This window comes from Protopterus annectens, chromosome 4.part0, assembly GCF_019279795.1.
Source record: "Protopterus annectens isolate FY-2018-M chromosome 4.part0, PAN1.0, whole genome shotgun sequence".
Classification (NCBI taxonomy): Eukaryota; Metazoa; Chordata; order Ceratodontiformes; family Protopteridae; genus Protopterus; species Protopterus annectens.
The window spans coordinates 1,540,645,869-1,540,665,368 of record NC_056733.1 but is presented as its reverse complement, the minus strand read 5'-3'; positions in this window follow the sequence as shown (position 1 = coordinate 1,540,665,368).

Genomic DNA, 19,500 nt, shown 5'->3' with positions numbered 1-19,500 from the left:
TGTGTGTGTGTGTGTGTGTATATGTGTGTGTGTGCGTGTGTGTGTGTGTGTGTGTGTGTGTGTGTGTGTGTGTGTGTGTGTGTGTGTGTGTGTGTGTGTGTGTGTGTGTGTGTGTGTGTGTGTGTGTATGTGTGCATGTGTGTCTATTTTGCACAAATCTTAGTAGTAACATCCTTAAATATCTTGTGCAGCTAAGGTAAACTGTGTTTTTTGCAATTAGAAACTATCCTGGCTTCTCAAATGGTAAGTGGGATTTATAAAAAAGACCTTATTTTAAGCAGAAAGGGGTCTATATTACATGATCGACTGATTAGGTCATCGAACACCTAAACATCGACCATGTAATATCGAACTGCAAAATAGCGAACGCTGCCAGGAAACATTACCGTTGCCCACAAAAAAAATAAATAAATAAGTTTACAGCCAAACTAACTAAATATACCATCTCCAAGATTGCTCCACAGTGGAAAAAATGACAAAATCCAGCGAACGACCAAGGGAAATCTTTCCCTGCATTAAAGTGGCCATTCGCTGTTTTTTGCTTTTGATATTACATGGTCGATGTTTAAGTGCTCAGTCACCTACTCATTTGATCACGTAATATAGCCCCAGCAGAAAGCAATACCTGCCATTTATTACTTTGAAGGTTAGATTACTAAGTAATAAATTAAATTTAGCCTCTACTGGTATCTTGCATGTTTTCTGAAAGGTAACAAACTGATGTTAATGATTATGGTGCAGCTGTATAAATCTAATTATCCTCTTCCCTGGGGTTTACAACATAACAGTTTTGGGTAGAGAATGGAGTGATAGAATAGGCAGAGCACATTCAAGTCGTGGTAGTTTTACATTGATTGCAATTTCCCTTCCAGCAACTAAAGATAAAAGATGTGATACTCTATGTGACACTTTGAGTTGGTTAAGGAGTTTAGTAATGCTTGGTGAAAGTCACTATTTGGACTAGGGTAATGCCCCAATGCTTTTTAATAATATGCAAGGTAGTTTTATATTAATCTCTAATTAACAATGGTGTGATATTAGCTAGTTTTCTCACAAACATAACTGTTGGTTTATGAGTATTAAGAGTTAATCTGTTTTTACATACCCAGTTGCAAACAACAGAGAACTCGCAGGTGCTGCAAAGAGCACTTTTGGCTAACATCAAAAATTGAAAGAATAATAATTTCACAAACTATAGTTACACTTTGACTTAGGAACGGGGTCCATTTTCATCATGGTTTTATAAACCCAAAAGACATGGAGAAATTAAATGGAGAAATCATAATTTCACATTACAAAAATAAGATCACAACGGGGGAACATAGAACAGAAGATAAGTAAAGTAGAAGTTAAACAGATAGAAGCTGAAGTTGTGGAATACCTGTGTAGTGAAGGATTTTGGGTAGAAAGCCTAACGCAAGTTATGTCACAGCATCATGGGACAATGAGTCCTCAAAGTAAGGAGAAACAGGTGGAGAAGGAGACATCCAAAGAAGAAATATGGACATGGGGAAGCAAAAGAGATTTAATATGGTGCAATATTTATGCAAAGAATATAGCAAAACTAATCAATACAGAAAAGCAGTTCCAAAGATATTTCAAGAGAAATACAGGCAAAGGCATCCAGATACGAAAACAAAAAATAAGAAAATAAAGGGGGAAGTAGAAAAAAGGATTAGTAATGGGGAAGTTAAAGAAGTATAAACTGAAGTTACTGTGAAGTGAAGGAATTAATGCAAAGAATCTAACTTGGGTAACTTCAAAGTATGATGGAACAATGAGTCCCCTAACTATGTGGAAACAGGTGGAATGGGAAGCAGATGATCCTTGCCACATGAAGATGCTCTGGAGCTTTTTTCGATAAGAAACCAGTGGTAAAGCATTGAGTTAGAACTACTTATATGCGCAACCCAAACAGACACCAACCTGGTTTAAAACAGGAAACATGATACTTGTTCCTAAGAATGCAACTGTAAGCCATCCTAAAAAGTATAGATCAGTAACATGCCTTCTGATGATGTACACACTATATTCTGGAACTGATGCTGACAGAGTTTATAGTCATTTATAAGAAAACTCAATCATGGCAATGGAACAAAAGGGTAACAAAAAAGTCACATGGAACAAAGGATCATTTGTTGCTAAATAAAGTCATAATGGAGAATTGTAAAAAGGAGAAGAATATGGTATGGCATGGAGAGACTACAAAAAATATTTGACAGCATCCCACATTCATGGATAAAGAAGTGCTTACAGATAGATAGGATAAAGCCAACATTGATCAATTACATTACAGTGGCAATGAAACAGTGGCAAACCACCTTGCAATTAAGTCATGACAAAGGGCAAATTATTATCCCAGGGATAAAAATTCAAAGAGAGATATTCCATGGTGATTATTTGTTGTCAGTGTTGCTTTGTTATGGCCCTAACCATTTGTTTAGTTAACTGATTAGGTTATTGGTTATAATTTGATTCTCAGAAAAAAAAACTTGCTTAAAGATTTCTCATCTACGTTTTGTGGATGACTTAAAACTGTATAGGTCATCAGATGAGGAGCTGAAAGCACAACTGCAAGTGATTAAAACTTTCTCAGACGATGATATAAGAATGACATTTGGTGTTGATGAATGTGTAAAAGCAACATTTAAAGCAGGAAAGTTGCAGTGCCAAGAGAATATCAGTCTAGTACAGGACTGTGAAATTAATGAACTTGAGCAGGAAGGAGTGTATAAATATTTGGGAACTCTTGAAGGATCAGCAATAAAACATGAACAAATGCAAATAAAACTCAGTAAGGAAAACGTCAGAAGACTAAAATTAATATTGAAGCAGCCCTGACATCTATAAAGTCCTAGCTATAAACCAATTTGCTCTTCCTGTTTTAACTTAAAATTTTGTTGTGACTGATTGGTCCCAAAAAGGTATTTGATCAGTTGGACAGAAAAACAAGAAAAATGAATCACACTTACCAAATGATACATAAAAATGGATGTATTCCAAAATTATACATCCCTCATTCTGAATGAAGTATGGCCCTCCTTTAAATTGATTATATAAATAGATCTGTGATCATGGGACTGCAAACGGATTACCTTGTCAGATCCATACAAAGTGAATGTTTTAAAACATGAACAGAAGAAGTCTAAGATAACCACTCTGCTTAGTTTAGCAGAAGCTTTTAGGTATCAAGTGGGAATAGAAACCAAACCAAAAGTAGATAAAAACCAGACAGCAAATGAACATGCCAAAACACAAAACAAAGAATGTAAGAAGAAGGATCAGACGAGAAGGAAAACGTGGAAAATACATAAAGTTTGTACCAAGTACAAAAAACACCTGGAACAACCTCATGTTGAAAAAAGTTTGACACAGGAATGGTTAAGGAGAAGAGTATTTAAACCAAATGATGAAAGGTTAATATTAGTGGCTCAGGACAGTGGACTATGAAGATGTTGGTTTACAAAGTCCATTGAACATGTGGAAGAAACAGAAAAATGCAGGTACTGTAAAACAGAACTGAAAACAGTTGCACATCTTGTTGCTGAGTGTGATACACTAATGGCAGAGGACCTGTATACTGAAAGGCATTATAATGTGGCTACATTGTTGCAGTGGAGATTGTGCAAACAGCACAATAGTGAAGTAGCTGGAAAGTATGGGAAATATGAGCCACAAAACATTATAGAGAATGATGGAGTTTATATCACATGGGATCAGTACCAACAGTTCAGAAAACTGATCAGATATAGTAGTTCATGAAAAGAAGACAAAAGTAGCATTGATCTTGGAAATTGTTACATCCAGTGATTACAGTGTCTTATGTACAGACAGACACAAAGTCATAAAATATCAGGATTTTGAGGTAGAAACGAGAGCAATGTGGAAGAAGGATACCCAGACAGTTCCAATAGTAGTAGGAGAAATGGGTCTCATAAAAAGAATCTACAGTTGTATTTAGATATGCTGCCAATACATGTAGCTGCATATGAACTGCACTTCTGCACACATTGTGGGTGCTACAAAGAGTACTTCTGGCTAACATCAAAGATTGAAACAATACTACATTCATGAACTTTAATCATCCCCTGACTTAATGGGTCCATTCCCATCATGGTATTAGAAACTCAAAAGACTTGGAGAAATTAAACAGAGGTATAATATACTAAAAACCTCATCAGAAGCAGAAAAATGTAGGAGGTATGCAGACAAATGTAAATAAAAATTCAAACAAGCAATGCGTTGATGACCTCAACATTTTTACAGAGAACAGGAAAGCAAAACAAAAACAGCAGTAGTACTGGGAAACAAAGCAAATGCAATAGTAACACCCATAAAAGGATACATCGGTACATTTTGGAGTGTTTATGAAGACCCTGCTGAGTATAACAAAGATGTTTAATGAATAGAAGAATTAAAATAAACCATCAGAAGTTCTAATATAGATGACAGGGAATGGGATACAGTTAGCGAAACTGTGACAAAATTATGAAAATCTCCTACATGGAAAACATTGCTTCCACATGCAGTACCTAACATGGTTAAAGGTATTAAATATCATTACTTAATGATTTAGCCCTGAGTAAATACTGACTATATGCACAGCAAGAATAGGCACCAACCTGATTAACAACAAGAAAAAAACATACTCCTCCTTAGGAGTGAACCTGCAAAGCTATCCTAAGAACTATAGGGCAATAACTTGCCTTAAGATAATATAAAAAAATATATTGGAATTGATGCAGACACTCTATAGCTATTTAAGGAGAGAATCACTCATGACAATACAACAAAAAGGTAGAAAAAGAAAGTCATATGGAACAAAGGATCGTCTCTTGTTAAACAAAGCTATAAAGAGAGCTGTAAAGAGAGCTATAAAAAGGGACATAATCTAAGTGTGGCATGGATAGATTTCAAAAAGTTATTCAGCAGCATCCTGCATTCCTGGATTATGCAATGCGTACAAGTACATGAGATGATCTTACTTTGATCATGTAATGATAATAATATTCATTTGTTAATTGGGTAGGCCCATTGAACAGATACAACCAAGCTCTTCTAGCTTCTTCATAAGCAATTTCAAAAGCATATTTAAGATCTAAAAATATTGCTCCAGTCAATTCACTTTTTTCATATCACAATGGATCTAATCAGTTATTTTATTTATTTATTTGCTTTTGTTTACCAGGAAAGTTTGTCTGGCAGCTAAATGCCTCTTTTCAGCAGGAAGCCTGGGAGAAAACCACTAAAACAAGGACAGAAATACATTTTGACAATTCAAAAGAAAAACAGTTAAACATTATTTGCAAAGTATTTCAAAGCAGTCAGCAAACATTATTTACAAAGCATGTTAGATTAAGAAAATACATATTTTCAAGATATTGTGAATAAAATCAGAAATACTATATTAATATAATTGTATAGCATCCATAATGGACACAGTTAGGACTTCATACTTCAAACTGTAGCTGTGGTACAGTTACATAGTTTATTACTTGCCAGGTAACATTTTAGGGCAGATTTGAATTCTTGCGGGTTATTTAAAAGCCTGATGTGGTTTGGAAGTTTGTTCCATGCCTTAGACATGGTGCCAGAGAATAGCAAGTCACTGTAATAATTATTTGATTTATTAGCAACAGTTAATTTAAGTTCTGAGGATCTTAGGATTCAGTTTAATACATGCCATGGGATGAGATTTGACTGTAAGGGTGTCTTAAAAGGATGGTGAAGTATTTTGTATGGTGTGAGTAGCTTGGAGAGAGTAACGTGTTGAGAAAATTCAGTAGGTAAAAAACTTTCTTACACTGTGAAGGACACCAATGAGGAAGAGAAAAGGCAAACACTAATAAAAACTCCTGATGTCCACCACGGCAGTAAAACTTAATAGTAAAATCAAAACTTTAATGAAAAGAATATAACATAAAATAAGCAGTCCTCAGTCTTCCGATATGCGCTTTCGGCAAATAAGCCTTCCTCAGATCGTATAAAAAGGACTGTTCAACTTTTGTATTTATAAGGCATCACAGCCATTCCTCATTTAGTTCTCTGGCTTATTGGAATACTGAGGACTGCTTATTTTATGTTATATTCTTTTCATTAAAGTTTTGATTTTACTATTACGTTTTACTGCTGTGGTGGACATCAGGAGTTTTTAGTAGTGTTGAGGAAATTCAAGTCAATTGAGCATACAGAGTTCTGTGCAATGGCGGGAGTGGTTTGGGAGGTGGCAGGTGAATTTTCAAATTTTGTTATAGGTGCTTTCTCTTTTGTCTTTAGTGGAAGAGTTGAGATATGTGAATATTGTTGAGGCATATTATGATCACTTAACAGGTGCATTGCTCTGTAAAGAGAGCCTAATTTGCAGAGAGTGTTTTTGAATGCAATATCACTATGCAGATAAAATTTTAACTTGTTATTCATGATTACTCCTAGCAATTTTATTGGTGACATTTTTAATTTTTGTGTTGTTTTCGGAGATAATATTAAGGTCAATGATGTTTTGGTTTATGTTTTTGGGGCGGAAATTGATTAGTTTGGTTTTGTTGGAGTTTAAGAGCAATTGAGATTTAATTAGCCATTGTTATAGAGGTGAAAACTTCCTGTGTTTATGGTTTCTAAGGTGTGAAGATTTGGGACTGAGCAAACTAAAGTTGAGTTATCAGCATGTTGTATTTGGCATTGAGTTTGATTCCTTATGCATGCCAATAATAAAAATATTGAAAATTACTGGCCCAAGTATGGAGTTTTGAGGGTCTCCTGCAGAGACTGGAAGGAAGATGGAGTGAGAGTCATTGCATTTTACAGACTAGGTGCAATTGTTTAAGTAGCTGGTGATCCAACTAGTTGAGGGAATTATGAAGCCTATAAAATTTTGTCCTTAGAGTAGTAATTGATGTCAGTCTGTGATAAAGGCTTTTGACAAGTCCAGAAAAATGGTGGAGACAAAATTATATGAGTTTTTACTTTGATTAATGCTATCTAGGAAATGTAGTAGGGCAGTGTTGGTGCTGTGGTAGGGTCAGAAGCCATGTTGGGTTGGAGAACGTAATTGATTGTCAATTGTAGAAAGGCTAGGAATTGCTGATGTATGCATTTTTCAAGTACTTTGGAGATGGGAGAAAGGATTGGTATAGGGCGATAGTTTGACAGTTCAGTGGATGTGCAACATTTGTGTAATGGGATTTTGAAGAAAGCTTTCCCTAGGACTGGGATGTAATTTTCTGTAATGGATCTATTAATTAGGAGAGATACAGGGTAGCAAATGCGGTCAGTGGCTATACTGAGATATTCAGATGGCAGTTTGTCAGCTAGTATTGTGGGTTTCAGTTTTTTAATGTATTTTGTGATGGTATTTTTCTGGATGGGTGTTAGATTGAGTTAAGGTGTGGATGTATGGTCTGGGGGCATTAGGTGGGGTGCATACAGGTTATTATTTTTTGAGTTAAGTATAGTACTGGATATGAAGTGTTTGTTGAATTTGTCTGCTGGTTTCAGATTGGAAATGATTTGGGTGGGTTTTCTGCCTGGGTTTAAGAGGTTGTTTAAATTTTGCCAAAATCTTTTTGGGATTTTTGTATGTGTGGTCTGGTTTATGGAAAATAAGTTCTTTTTATCATAATGAATTTGTGCCTTTGTGTAGTTTCAGAAGCATCAATATGCATCCAGGTAGGATTGGGTCCTAGTTTTGTGTTATTGTTTCCAGACGCTGTCTCTATTCATAAGGAGCTGCTTAATATAATGGGTTAGTGATGAGGCAGAATTTATTTTCACTCTGTTATATCTTAGTGGGACTTGTTGATTTACTATGCTTAGGAAAGAGTTACTGAAGTGATAGACAGCTTCATCTAGAGGCAGATATTTGAGGGGTTCCTAGTCACATTCTTTAAGTGTGCTGTTAAATATAGATACATCAAAATTAGTTATGTTTCTTACCGAGTTGAAGTATAGAGGTTTGGTTGGAGGGGGGAGTTTGTGGTAGTCTCAGTTGATGTAGGTGGGGTGCTGATCACTAATAGAGTCTAGGAAGATGCTGGCTAGTTCACTTTTTTCAAAGTTGGTTCAGAGTATGCAGTATGTTATGGAGTTGTTTTGGATAACTTGTTAAATGGGGTTGGTTATTGGATTAGCTGAGTGAAATGATAGAGCTTAATATTATGGGGGAACAGCGATTGGTTTGTTAGTGGTTTAATCTATGTTAAGGTCACCAAGCAGGATAGTTTCTTGTTTTAATGTAGATGATAAATAGCTAAGTATGTTTTCCATTCTTTGACATTTCAGGGGGAGGGGAGATGTTGGTGGCTACAAGAATTTGTTTAGGTGGAGTTTGGCTATTAGTAGTTCTTCTTTGCTGTACTGTGGAATAGTTGGGAGGGCGGTATGGATTTGTGAGGTAGTATGAATATGATCTCTACATCCAGAGCCTGTTTTCCTATGCAGTCTTTCCTAATGAGGGTGTGATCAGGAGGAATGATTTCTTCATTTTTTAATTTCAGGTCTTAACTAGGTTTCAATGATAACTAGGATGCGGGGTTGATGGAATAGCACTATATTACTTAGGAAATGTAGAGTACTGGTCCATATGGACAAATATTAGGGCTTCCTGGCTAACAGACCAGAAAGCACATACATAAAATGCAAATGCAGTTAACAAAATATTAGAAAATAGATCTTAGGAAGAAGGTGAGCAGTTAACAGCACTGTTTCTTGTTAATTTGTTCTGCTTCTTTTGAAACTTTCTGACAGGATTTTATTACTAAAATTCAGTTAAAAGTATTTTATGACTTATAATTTGATTAAATAAGTATTTTTTGCAAAAGTATATAGTAAGAAAAATCAAAATTGTGATTTTTCTGCAGCATTTTTCTATCAGAAGAATACATAGTTTCATTGTTAAACCGGGCCACCCTAAAGGTAGTTCTCAAGAAATTATATATATTTGCTGATGTCTGATTGAATTTTTCTTTTTCTCCCACCCAACTGCTGTTGTGTTCTTAAATTTGGTGGCTTTTGCTGTTGCCTGCCCCTACTGTGAGTCTGTGGTGTACTCAGATCAGAGAGGAAAAACTGGTCAAACAGCTTCTGTGTTATCTGTTTGTCTCAGGGTGTGGCTTTAGAAGGGTCGTTTATCTTGTTGGTATAAAAATATTACAACTGAGCGAATTTCTACTTATCTTGCTAGAGCTCCATTTGTGCCTGATGGAGATTGCTTCTTAAACAATTTGAATTACAGAGCTACATAAGTATATTTTTACACTTTATCTAACTGTTCAGTGTTTCTTATCAGCACTGCACTGGTTGTATTTATTTGCTTATCAGTGCTGCATTGTTTTTACTTATTTTTGTAACAGTTATGCACTAGTTTACTGCACTGTTTTATTTATTTGTTTGAATTATTTACTTTTCTGTGTCTCCATTTATATATTTGCTGATCTCTGGTTGCTTATCAGTACTGCATTGTTTTTTATTTATTTGTGTAACAGTTCTGCACTAGTTTACTGCACTGTTTTTATTTATTTGTTTGACTGAATTATTTAGTTTTCTGTGTCTCCATTTATATATTTGCTGATCTCTGGTTGAATTTTTCTTTCCCCCCCCACTCATCTGAGGCTGTGTTCTTATAGTTTGTGGCTTTTGATGCTACCCGCTTCTACTGTAAAATTGATAAGGGACACTCCTCCCTGTCCCATCTCATTAGCTCATTCTACCTAATACAGAGATAATTTGGGAAGGTCAAACCCTTTAGTTCCTTTACCTTGAATTTTCTTTTGTTTCTCCTCTCTCCCTTTCCACTTTATTAACAAGAAAAAAAAAACACTTTATTTAACTTCTTTTACTGTATTTGTGTTTCCTCCTCTTGCTCCATTACTTCATCTTGCTTTTACTACTATTTGCTGCGGCTTGTTCTCTAAAGTGTTCAATTGCATCTTTTCTGTTGCATTTGTTACTGCTTGTTTATAGCCTGTTTAAATTGTAAGTGTTATTCTAAGCATCTTGTTTTAGGTTTAAGCACATGGGCTTTAGGCTTACCCCTTAGCTCTTCCTGGCCTTCTCTCTCAGATTCTGAAAGATATGGATGGACAATTTCCTACAGTTTCTACTGCCAGTCTGGTTGATATGGGCATCCTGAGACAGTGTAGCAACTGTCTTATGTACACAGACAACCACCTACTACTACCACCTAGGAATACAATTTGTGAGAGATGCAATTACATTAGGAACCTAGAGTCCATGCTCTCTTTCTCACAAGCCAGTATATCTGGCAGTGAGAAGGTTGCCAGTACAATCACTACACCTCAAACACCACCCACACCTAAACAACACACACCCACATATATGGAGGTCCTCAACAAAAATGTACCCAAACTAAATCATCCTCTGCAAGGAAGAGTAAACCTGTCTGGTGGACATCTGCAATAAATAAACCATAACAAAAGAAAATAATTGTTGTCCAGGACCAAGAAGGAGCAGGTGCCCAACTGGAAGCAATCTTTCCTTAGTTTAAACAAGCAAATAAGAACACTCCTCCAAATCAAACTTTGAGTCCAAATTGGCAACATCTACTAGAGACAGTCAAAAGGCATTGTTCACATATGTCCATAATCTCAAAGGTAGCACCCAGATCTGTACAGAACTGGTGATCAATGACACCACATATATAAATGCTGTAGCTATAGCAAACTTGATGGCTGACAGATTCAGCAAAAAGTTCACCTCTCTGTCCCCCATCAGTAAATCAGGACATTACCAGGACCTGCTCCCTTCCCCTTATATCTAGGGATCAGGTCATCACTGCTCTCTCAAAGGCAAAAAATACATCCTCCATGGGACCTGATAACATCACAAGCTGCATCCTACATGAACTCAGGCAGGAACTTGCAGCACCATTAGGTTCCCTATTCAACCAAAGCCAAAGTACTGGCTTTGTCCCAGCTGAGTGGAGGACAGCCACTGTCATCCATTTACACAAAGGTGGAGCATCCACTGATCTGGGAAATTATAGACCCATCAGCCTAAATAGCCTGATGTACAAGGCCATGGAACAGATTATCATGGACCTCATTAACAAGGACATTGGCAACCTCCAAACACTCGATCCCACACAGTTTGGCTTCATCAAGGGGATGTCATGTTTGTCACATTTGGTCAACTTTTTTGAGACAGTCACCAAAGCAATGGATGAATGGAAGACAGTGCACACCACCTACCTTGACCTGGCCAAAGCCTTCGACACTATTCCCCACTTGAGCATAATAGATAAACTCTTTCAACTAGGCATCAATCTGTATGTTACCAGATGGGTAGCTAACTGGCTCATTGATAGAACCCACCTGGTCAAAATAGGGGAAACCACCTCAAGCAGAAGACCCGTATCGAGTGGCGTACCCCAGGGTTCAGTCTTGGGGCCTCTGTTATTTGAGATATACTTTTCTGAGCTGCAGGCCAAAACCAGTGGGCTACAGTTGACCAAGTTTTCAGATAACTGCAAGCCGGGTACTGTCATCACTTCTCCTAGTAACATGGATATCCTCCAAGAGGGTCTCATCCAAACAAATGACTGGTGCCAGAAACATGGCCTCAAGCTGAATACAAAAAAAATGCATCATCATTCCCTTTGGGGAAAGTGATATCCCCACAAATTATCACATTAATAACAATGTCCTAAGCACATAGACAGTCATGAGGGGTTTGGGCACCCAGTTTGATAGTAACCTGACTTTTGACCACCAGGTTGCTTCCATTGTATGGAAAGCTTTCTACATGGCCCACCTCATAAGTAAGGGTATCTCATCCAGGGACAAGGAGGTCATAACATCCCTGTATTCTTCTCTTATAAGGCCCATTATTGAGTACAACACCCCATTCAGCATGTATCTCGCAAAGCACATGCAGCAGCTGGAGAGACCACAGAGGTTCCTCACCAGGAGAATCCAGGGCCTCAAAAATCTTCCATACACAGATAGGCTAAAAGCCCTATCCCTCTATTCTGTTTCATACAGACTCCTCAGAGGTGACCTCTGTCTGACATATAAGGTGATCTCGGACTCCATCTTGATGGGACTGCTGCATGTCCGCAAGACAAGCACCACTCGAGAAACCTGCGCACATGGCCTCAACCTGGTCTGTGACATCACTAGGACTTGTTGGTGGGACAGATTTGTGTTCCAGAGGCTCCTCCATCTGTGGAATAGACCTCCTCTCCATGTCAAGCAGAGTACCTCTTTACCCCTTTTTAAGTGCAACCTGGATAATTGGATGGGAAATAGAAATTACATCTCTGGGATTCCACCCATGTCCATGCTGAACAGGGGCATTGGGTGCTGATTTGTCTATACATAGATTAAACTCCTGGCTAGGCTTATAAGGGCCTCCGGACCAATAGCTTAGTAACTTCCTATGATCCTATGGTCCAATTGCAGTCCATTTTAACCAACATTCAGGATCTTTCATTGAAACTGGAGACAAAGATGGATAATATAAAAGAAGAATGCAAGAAACAAATGGACTAGTTGAACGAAGTTATTAAACAGCAGTTATTGCAAATTTCAACAACAGAAGAGTAAAATGACATAGATGGTAGAGTGGCATAAAATGAGAATAATATTGAATTTATACTTAAAAATACTTTGCTCCTTGAAAAAGTAGAAGTTGGAGAGTAGGTCTAGAAGAAATAACAGTAGACTATATAGAATTCCAGAGAAAGAACAGGGGGGAAATATGATATTGTTTTTAAATAACTGGTTGCCAAAATCTTTGAACATACTGAAGCATTCTCTTTTGGCATAGAGAGGGCTCACAGGTCCCTACTGAACACTTCTTTAAAAAACAACACACCTTCTCCAAGGTCCGTAATTGTTAGATTTATGTCCATTTAAGATAAAGGCTTGGTTTTGAAGTCAGCATGGGCAAACCCTCCTATAAAAATAAAGGAAAATACCATTAGAGTTGGTAATGACTACTCTGCATTTATCATGACTAAAAGAAGAGCATGTATTCCATTTATAAAAATCTTAAAGAAACTGAACATTAAGTCTCAATTTATTTTTCTGGCAAAAAATAGGATTTTTCTTTCTGAGGGACAAAAAACTTTTAACTCTTTGGAAGTTGCCATGGAATTCACACAGAAGAAGAAGCTTATGCATAAATTGGAGGAAATGTATTGGTCTCTGCCAAGTTACAGAGGCAAGCCATTAGAAATGGATGGTCTATGAAAGAAAAAAATAGTAAGAAACTTAGAGACAAGTGACTTTCTATATACTGGACAAGTTGAAAATTTCTAATGTACACATGTTCTGCTTAACATCTACTGTGAGTAGAGTAGAGAGTCAATTATCTGAATGTCGATTATCCAAAACATCAATTATCAGAACCAGTCTTCCAAAGTTTTTGGGTAGAAAAAAATCATAAAGTCTGAATATGTAAATATTATACATATTCGCTTGAGCATGTTTTTTGAGCTTGTAGCCGGCTTGTGTGTGAAAAATATTCTTTATTGCCACTGGAATCACTGAATGGTTGAAAAGTATATTCCTCCATGCAGAAAAAAAAAAACAAGATTTTAGAAGGTTTTTATCTGGTTCAATTATGTGTTTGATTATCCAAACAGTTTGATTATCCGAACTACCCTAGGTCCCAATTAGTTCAGATAATCGACTCTCTACTAATAACGTAAATGTCTTTATCTATTATATTAAATTCAGTCTTCTAAATGTTAAATGTTAATTATTTATATTTATAGACATAAAAACAAAGTACTGACACCATCATAGCAATAGGCATAAAACAAATACTTTAATAAAGCAAAATAAGTTACTATTACACAAATAAAAAGACAAGCACATTCGGGTATAATCCCTTTTCAAATCTTAAAGACACAGTTGCCAGTTTTTGGTTTTAAATTAATCATGAGCTTATTTTAATTACAGTTGCATCTCAATGACATCTTGGAACAATTATGGATCCCAAAAGGACTGTTTGATCTATAAACTCAGTGAAACAAGAAATGCATCAAACAGAATTTTGCGACAAGTAAAGTTGGATTACAAGATGATTTAAAGCAGTGCAGCCAAATTTTTATGATGAATTATAGAGTAATCTTTTAAAATGTTCTAGTTGATACTTTTATTGCTAAAAGTACACAAGAAGTAAGAAGAATTGTTGTTTAATGAATGATTGGTATTTTGGTTAGAATGCTTTGCATCACTAATTAGTCAATTTGCCTTTTCTTTTCTTTTTACGTTTTTGATTATTTGTAAGATTCAAGTACCTTATTAAAACCTGTAAAGTAAAAGTATATTATTAGATAGAATATTATTTTGTTATTTATTAAGTCCTGAGTGAAAATGTTTAAAATACAGATATAAGCATATGGTGATTCAGATTCTTTTTACTGCTACTAATTAGATTTTAAACATTGCATTGCAAAATAATTTAATATTTATTACACCTTTAGATGCATGTGTATAGATGTATTAAATATCAGTCATTTAAGCTTAGTGTTTAAATATCAAAGCTATGGTTAAAGTAATATTGTGTTAATAAGTGAGCATGTAATATATATATATATATATATATATATATATATATATATATATATATATATATATATACAGTAATTACGGTATTTGAAATGCACTGTTGACTAGAGACTAACAGATCGATTTTATTTTATTATATTAATTTTAGAATTGAAATAGAAAAAACAGAATAATAATTTGATTACTACAATGATTTTTTGAAGCTTCTGTTTAGAAGCTATTGGTTCTTTTGTGTCTTTACTGTGATCATTGTTTGGATTTATGTATTGTCTTTCATGTAAATTAGAGTTTCACACTAGCATTGTGTATTGCTTTCAAACACTGGTAGTAAAATAAAAATATTTCAGAGACTATAATTAAATATTGCTGTGCATAACAGCTGCATAAACAAAGCACCTTCTTAAAAATTATTAAACAAGTTGTGATGCCCCACTACTGGACCGGTAATCAAGGAGACTCAATTCTCACCATTGGCTCCAGTGGGGGATGTACAATGGGACGATGACAAGTATACACACAGTATTACCAGATGCAGCTCTCTGCATCAAGTACAATTTCCCTTAAGAGCACACAGAGACCACAGTCAGTCTGGGACTGTTTTCTCCCTCTTTCTCCAGATCCCCAATAAGACTCCCCACTGGCACAATTATAGAATTGAGATCTCAGCTGAGTGGCAAAGCCAAGACCTCAAGGACCCTCTCTGTCCAACCAGTGCTTTGTGTCCCTGCCCAAGCAGTGGACACACACACACTACTCTTTGAGGTTTTATTTATACACACACACACACACACACACACACACACACACACACACACACACACACACACACACACACACACATACACACACACACACCTGGGAAAGGCTGGCAAGAAAATACTCAGTATATAATTACAGTGATATCAGAGTTCAAAATCACAGGAAATATTTAAAACAACATTGCAGGACAGTCTGAAATAAATAAAGAAAAACATCTAAATTAAGCTTTGCTATATTCCTGACTATATCTAAGAGAATTACTATACCCTAGTTGACTTACAGACCAAGGCAAATGTGTGGTGAATAGATCATGTCAGGTCCAAGACATAATATAGAATGCTGAGTCTCTCTCAGAGAGTTCTTAAATTAATATCTCAAATATTACTGCTGGGATAGCTTGCAGAATTACATCATTTCTTTTCATCTGACTCGATCCAAGGTAAACCCCCCACTGCTGAAAGGTAGCAATATTTAACATCTATCTATGAAACTACACACATATATATACAGGGCTTTTCCTCAGATCTGTGCAGCTGTTGGAAGTTATCAAATAATAAAACACTTCCACATCTCAAGTCTAGTAGTTATTTCTCCTAAAAGACAACACAGAGAGTTCCCTGGCATAGACATCCTGTTTCTTGATGCCATAAAGTAATTTAATTTCAGCTATTTTTCTGACATATTGCTGGAATGAAGTTAATATCCTGTGTTCCAGTTTCTACTGTTAACATATATACATTTAAATGGTTACAATAGTGTATGCACATTTCTGTTCTCTTCCAGTAGGGTACACTGTAGATACATTTCAAACAGCAGCTTGTAAAATACCTCTTCAGTGCCCATGTCTGTACAAACCATCTTATATGTTATACAGCTCTAATACATTTGTAACAGAAGCATCTTATATGAATCATGCTGATATTCACACATGACATATAATTATTTATAAAAATCCAGATAGCTGTGCTGGCAGTATCCCCTTTTGTTACACTTCAATATAAATTAAGTTAATATTCACAAATGACATATAAGTATTTACAAAATTCCAGCTAGCTGTGCTGGCAATACCTCCTTTGTCACACAAGTATATAAATTCATCGTTAACTTTTGATATTTCTAATATGAAATGTATTTCATTTAGTTTCTTCTAAAAAGAAAAACTATCTCACTCAGATACATATTTTATACTAGTTACTGGATTTATTAAATTTGTTATATGACTTAATATGTATTTGTTAAAATACATATTTCAGTGCATTTTAGTAGATTGTTGTTATGCTTTATGTTCAAACAATATAATTATTCCATTGTTAGAGGTGGTTATTTCTTAGATCTGTTTTATTAAGAAGATTATTATTTTAGGTATATTTTTAAGGTTTTCCCTTTATAAATGGAAAAAGGAGTGCTAACGGATTAGTAACCTATTATAATTTTTAGTATATGATGATTTATTGTAGTTTAATATATGTATATATATATATATATATATATATATATATATATATTATGAATCTTATTTAATGCAAGGCATAATATCATTATAGTTATACTTATTGCAATATAAAACGTAATGTCATGCTGACAGAAGCAATTACATTGATAACGTAATTAGATACTGAATATATTGACTACATATATGAAATTAGTATTATAGTATTATATTCTTAATAGTGATAGTGATAGAATTGTTATATTGATGTTTGTTTTTTTAAAAAAGAGACATATAGTATGTGTACTTTATATACTAATATGTGTTGACGTTTAGTTTATTTTTAGAAGTAGTAGCAATAGACTGAGATTGGGTAGTGCTATGGTGATGGTTGTGAGTGGCTTGCATGATTACTTCATCAAGCCAGGAATATTTTATTCCATGTTAGGGGGTGTAAATATTTATAATTAATATGTTAGTAATTTGTTTAATGAACTTGTCCATAACAAAATTTGTTAAAATTGAATGTAGATCCTTGATTATAGACCATAACCTAGCTTTTTTGAGTTGTATGTATCTCATTAAATTAGTGGTCTTAATAATCCTATTAAGACAGGTAGTTTAATCAAATATCTGAAAGCAAATTACGGTCACCTTTTTTTTTTTTTTACAATAACTATGGAGTTAGGTAGATTGTTATTTAAAGACTAAGCAATCCTTGTGGGCTGAAATTTTAGTTCAAAAAGGAGAGGCACTCCTATAATTTGGAAGAAGTCATTGATTATGCCTAAGGTGATTGATACTTACTCTGATAAGAATGGTATGCTGGGATTGGTAGTAGTTGAAATTAATAAACAGTATTATACATTTGTCAATGTTTATTGGATTCCAGGAAGTGGTTTGAAGGGGGGGGGGGTAAAAATATTTAGTTGTTATAGCCTTATATTCAAAAGGGGAAATTTTGTTGGTGGTGATTTTAATTGCATTTTATCAGGAAAATATACTACTAATGATAAAAAAAACCTAGAATATCTGCAGTTGCTAAACATTTAGATCACTTTATAAATTTAGTGAATTTAAGAGACACATATAATTTAAAATTGTCAAAATCCCTTAACTATAACTATATATTAACTATATACATTACTCATTTAGATTTGGTCCCCAAACAAACATAGGCAACGTTTTAAATTCTAGTGGGTTATATTCTAAAATTGATAAGTACTAATAATTTCCTGTCTTTTGACTGATCATAATGGTGTTACTTTTAATATCACCCTGAAACCAATTGATTTACTTTTTGTCAGGGAATTCCTGCTTGTATTAGTAAAATTAAAGGATTTAAGGGATTGTTTTAAATGAATTAAATCTTATTACGGAGATTAATAATAATAGTGAAGTTACTGATGTTATTTTTGGCTACATTAAAAGTGTATTTATAGGGCAGAATTAAGAGTTGGTATCTTTATAAAAGAAAGGCATGAGATAAAGAGTTAATGTGAATAAATTAAAATTAAACTTAAAAACAAATCATAAGACTGCAAATTTTAAATTGAAAGCCTTAAATCAGAAATATTTAGAAATATTACACCATAAAATTTAAATAAACATAGAAAAAAATTAAATTACAATTGTATTCTATCAACCCCTAAATCTGCACAGATTAGCTATTACATCAAAAAGATTAAATAATATAAATAATGTTAAAGAGATTATATATACAGGTGGGAGGTTGGTATAATGGTTAATTGTTTACTTTACAGACGCAAGGGGCTGAGTTTGATTCACACATGGGGTAAATGACTAGGCTTAAAATAGCCCACAAGGGCAGTTAGCCTACTATTAATCTATGAACCAATAAACCTTAAGAACAACTTTAAGAAAGCAACTGATTTAAAAGATATATTAGAGGGCTTTAGAAAACAGTATGAATTAATCAAGAATAGTAAGTCAACCTTAGATAATAGTGATTTAACTGACAGCTTTCTAAAGGAAAATATAAAACACGAGTTAACTAAAGAGCAGATTGTAAGATTAGATAAACAATTCTCTTTCAGGGAACTAAAAGAACAAATTAAAAATCTAAAAATAATAATAATAAGGCCCTGGGCTGGATGGCATAATTCCTGAGTTATATAAGATAATTCCAAATAATATACTAAAAGTTTTATTAAAAGCATTTGAGGAGGTTAGGAATGCATCAAATATTCTTCCCTCTTGGAAATTTTCATTGATTTCACCTATTCTGAAGCAAGATATCGACCACCAAATTATGCTCCTGTTATTGTACCATTTCTCTTTTAAACATTGACTATAAAATGTTTAAGTCTATATTAGCAAAAGATTAAATCATATGATGTCAGGTTTAATTGAAGATGATCAAATTGGCTTTATTTTAAATAGAAGAGTACATAGTAACATTATAAGACCATTTTCCTTAACAGACATTGTTAATAAAAATAAGAAAGAATTTTCCATTATAAGCTTAGACTTGGATAAAGCTTTTGATTCTGTTAATTGTTTATTTATTTAAAGTGTTCAAAGAATATACTTAATAATGAAATTGTATAAGAACTCATTATCTTTTGCTAAAATAGGATCCTTTTTGTTTAACTTCTTCAAAATATTAAAAGACACAAAACAAGGATGCCCTTTGTCCCCTTTGCTGTTTGCTTTGTTGATAGGGCCTTTTGCTAATTATATTAGAACTAATACAAGGTTAAAGGGTTTCTCCATAGATGATAGTTATACTTCTAAAATGCAGTTATTTGCTGACAT